Source organism: Elephantulus edwardii, unplaced genomic scaffold (assembly GCF_000299155.1).
Source record: "Elephantulus edwardii isolate Elephantulus edwardi_28Jun2011 unplaced genomic scaffold, EleEdw1.0 scaffold00573, whole genome shotgun sequence".
In the NCBI taxonomy this organism is placed as follows: Eukaryota; Metazoa; Chordata; class Mammalia; order Macroscelidea; family Macroscelididae; genus Elephantulus; species Elephantulus edwardii.
The window spans coordinates 1-4,621 of record NW_006400323.1 but is presented as its reverse complement, the minus strand read 5'-3'; the positions used below and the strand labels follow the sequence as shown (position 1 = coordinate 4,621).

Here is a 4,621-nt window from a genome sequence, read left to right as displayed (position 1 = left end):
TATTTGCAACTTTTTGAGAAAGCACCACACCACTTTCCGCAGTGGTTGCACCATTTTACAGTCCTACCAACAGTGAATAAGGGTTCCAGTTTCTCGACAACCTCGCCAGCATTTGTTGCTTCCTGTTCTGTTAAATTTAGCTATTCTCACTGAGGTGAGATGATATCTCATAGTTGTTTTGATTGGCATCTCTCTTAGAGCTAGGGTTTTGATCATTTCTTCATGTGCTTGTTGGCCATCTTGAATGTCTTCTTTGGTGAAGTGTCTGTTCATATCCTGTGCCCATTTTTCAACTGAATTATTTACCTTTGTCTTCTTTTGGTGCTAAATAGAACTTTTAATGCACGATGAGTACATTCTCCAATTGCTTACCCTTGAGGATTGTAAAGTATTCCAATAATAGGATGTATATTCCATTCAGAACAGCATAAATCCATTTTTTCCTGCTATAAACAGGGCCCTTATCAGTTTTATGTTGCTTTGAAACTTCCTGACCAGCAAATCAATGCAACAAATACTAAATAACTGTAGCAATCCATTTACTACTTCATGGGAGCATCGTTAAGTAAATACTGAAAAAGTGCCTACTGTAATGTCTACGTAAGCCCATTTCCCCTACGCAGACATATGACTTAACATCCATTTGTCAAATCTCATTAGGCTTCGTTCTCGAGGATTGACACCTATTGAGTGCTCTCTTAAAAAGAGTACAGGTTGGAGCAAAGAAAATAATCTTATATTGCATCTTTCAGAGAAATACCATACTGCACATGAAGCCTTTGAGAATTAGTATGAAAGTATTGAAGTTTAGAGATTGGAGAATAAAAAAATTAGCCTGAATTAAAATAGCAGCTTGTTTGTTTCCTTCCACCAATGGTCCAGGAAGTTGAGAATGAGCACAAATATGAGTGATAAAAACGCTAGATACTATCTGTTAAAGCTTGAAAAAGTTCAAGCCACTAGGTGCAATGCTTAAGGTTACTTGCAATGGGCTCAATATGAATGATTTGGGAAGAATTACAAGAAGATCGAAGGAGTATTCAGAGTCATTGTTTCAAAAAGAATTGACTGACACAGAAGAATTTCAAGAAACAACATATGATCAAGAGGCAATGGGGATGAAGGAGGAAGATCAGGCTGCTCTGAAGGACTTTGCAAAAAATAAACCACCCCCAACTATTGGTGGAATCCCAATTGACGTATTTGCACAAAGAGATGCGGCCCTGGATGTACTCACAAGTGGTGCCAAGAAGTTTGGAGAACAACTACTTTGCCAAGTGATTGGAAGGAAACAATATTTATTCCCATTTAAAAAAAAAGACCTGAGAGAGCATGGATATTATCAAAGAATATCACTGCTGTGAGAAGGAGTGGCATCCTCTGGAAAGCCTATGAACTTTCAGAAATGATAATAGTTAAGGAAAGGCTTCACGTCTTTTATTTCTGGGGTTGCTATGAGTCGTGCTTGACTTGATGACAATCAACAACATCATTAATATCACACACTAGCTAAGTCCTGCTGAAGATCATGCAGAGAACACTTGAACAATATATTCACAGAGAATACCATAAATACAAGCTGTGTTCAGAAGACGTTGTGACACTAGAGACATTATTGCAGTGTCTGATGGATGTTGGCAGAAAGCAAAGAGTACCAAAGGAATGTCTATCATTGTTTCATTGACTGTGCAAAGGCATTTGACTGTGTAGATGATGACAACAATTTTGGGGTAGCCTTGAGAAAAATGGGAATCCCAGAACACTTGGCTGTGCTTATGCAAAACTTAGACAAGGAAGCCGTCCTCAGAACAAAGCCGAGAAACACTGCATGGCTCAAAATCAGGAAATGAGGGCTTCAGGGTTGCATTCTGTCTCCATAACTTTTTCGTCTATATGTATATCAGATCATTCAGAAAGCAGAGTGGTATAAGGAGGAATGTGACATCAGGATATGTGAAAACCTCATCAACAACCTATGTTATGCAGATGATAACAACCTTGCTTGCTGAAGAAGACCTGAAGTGCTTGCTGCAAAAGGTCAGGGATTATAGGCTTCAATATGGATTTAAACTTAACATCAAGAAGACAAAGACTGGGTAACCATGAAAGAGTTTTTCTTTTCAAAGAGAAGAGTGAACTGGGGGGAGGCGGTGGGCAGGGAGAAATGGTGCAACGATGAATGACTGGAAACCCCAAGTCTCTGTAAACTTGCTTTAAAATTAATTTTTGAAAAGGATCTCATTTATACAAGACATTTCAAGTCATTCGTGGCTTTTCTTTTATTGTCTACTGGTACAAAGTGGATTATTTTACTCTTCAGTGTCTTTCAGGATAATACTTTCGGAGCATGTGACTAAAGTGCTGGATACTGAGAAGTTCATTGCTTTCAACTTGAGTCCCACTTACTACTGAATCCCTATCAGGTTTCCAAGGCTTTAAATCCAGTGTGATGATAAAGCTTATCGTTGTCCCCTGTAGAAGAGGTGGGTTCATAGAGGAGATGTTTGGCCTATGGTTAGCTGGAAACACTCTGTGTATTAAGCACATGGGAGTTGACCTTAGCACCAGCCCTCACTTTCATATATGCCTGGAGTTTATGGCCTCACCTCAGTGGGTCCTCCACTCCCAGTTCTGGCCGCAAATCCTATGACCTTTAGCATTTGACTTCACCCAGAAGAAGGTGACAGTTCAGCTTCAGACACAAGTGCACCTGCACAGCTCCCACCCTTCCAGGGTCTGACCTTGAACCTGTGACTTCCAATCCCAGACCAGCCCCCTCTACTTCCCTGGAGACCCCACTGCACAGATGCAAGCGCTCCAGGAAACTGAGTCATATGTTTGTGACTAGCTTCTCTCCTGTGCAGGTTAATGTATTGTGGAAATAAGTACGTGTGGTTCTTAGTTGTTTTTAAGTACTGTTCAGTCAAGTACAACTCATAGCAACCATATGAACAAAAGATCTGAACTGGGTGCTGTCTTACACCAGCCTCACACTGACGACTTAGCCATTCACACACCAGCTTCCTGATGGGAGATAAAGGTTTCTCATGAGTACAGTCAAGTGCTCTGGGATTCCCATTCTTCTCAGTGTCAGCCACAATTTGTCACGTTCCACACAGTCAAACGCCTTTGCCTAGTCAATATAGCACAAATACACATCCTTCTGGTATACATTACTTTCAGCTCGGATCCATCTGACATCACCAATGATGATTCCTCATGCCTCTTCCAAACCCCTCTTGAATTAATGACACTTCCCTCTCTACGTACTGTTTCATCTATTTTTTAAAATTATCTTTAGCATTATTTTCCTTGCATGTGGTATCAGTGACATTGTTTGATAATTTCCACATTCAGTTGATTCACTGTGCTTGGGAAATGGGACTCAATAAGGACCTCTTCCAATCCGTTGGCCACCAGCTGTCCTCAAATTTCCTGACATAGACTGGTGAATGCATCCAAGGCTGCATCTGTTAATTGAAACAAGTTAATTGATATCTCATTGATTTCTGGGGCCTTCCCCCCCCCCAAATTCCTTCAATGCAGCTTCCACTTCCTCTTTCATTACCATTGGCTCCCGTTCATATGATCCTTCCTGAAATTTTTCAGTATCACTTAATTCTTTCTAGTATAGTGAGTCAAGTCAATATATTCCCTTTCTCTTTTTATTTTTTTTCCTGGATCATACTGCCCATCCTATCTTTCAATATTGCAGCACGAGCTTAAATTGACTACTTGAGGTTCTTTTTTTTATTTTTTATTAAATTTTATTAGTTTCAATGAACATTCACAGGGGTTCTGGGCTTTCACTCCTTCATTGCCGCACCATTCTCTCCACCCTCCTCCCCATACTTGAGGTTCTTGAATTCAGACCATGCACCTATTGAAAATCAACACCGACTTGAAGGTCACCTGTTCTTCCGTTTTCAACACATGTGGAACAGTTTAGGGAAAATCAACCCTATAGGATTCCAAGAGAGAAAGTAAGAATAAAAGGTCAGCTTGGGGAGTTAGTACATTTTTTTTCCGCCCAGAGGCGTTTCTCTGAGACACTGAGCTGCTCAGAAACCCGAGTTGGAGACGTGCTGAGAGGCTGTGGCCTCTTTTGTTATCACAGCTGTTGTGACACTGTGTTTTTTCCTTTGTCTCCTTCACATTAAGCCTGTCGCTCCGCCCGGAACTCGGGTTCCGGTCCCTCTGTGCTCACACGGACGGCTTTTTGTGCGGGACCTCCAGTGCCAGAAACCGGAAGCAGAAGTTCGCTAACTTCCGCTTTCGGCATGTATAGTTACTGACTACTGTGAAGGCGCCCGTTTTTCTTTGTCTCCGTCATATTTGTGCTCATCGCCCAGCAGGGAAGTCAGGGTTCTCCTCTCTTGTTCTTGTTGGCCGCTTCCGCCGTCCAGCGCTGTGGCCCCGAGTGCCGGGCCTTTTTCCGCCAGACGCCGCAGCCGCTTCCCGCCATTCCCGCACCCCGCGGCCTAAGCGGCTGAGTGTCCAGCCGAGCGTCCACGGGTAAGTGTGCGCGGAGGACCAGGGTGGTGGTCAGTCCCCGGGGGTCGGGAGGTGAGTGCGCGCGGAGGACCAGGGTGGTGGTCAGTCCCCGGGAGGTGAGTGTGGC

The 4,621-nt window shown here is 42.8% G+C and overlaps 1 pseudogene; it reads left to right on the top strand.

Annotated features, from left to right (window-relative positions):
• Positions 1-4,515, top strand: part of LOC102875805 — a 19,735-nt pseudogene extending 15,220 nt beyond the window's left edge.
• Positions 4,516-4,621: the final 106 nt, after the last annotated feature.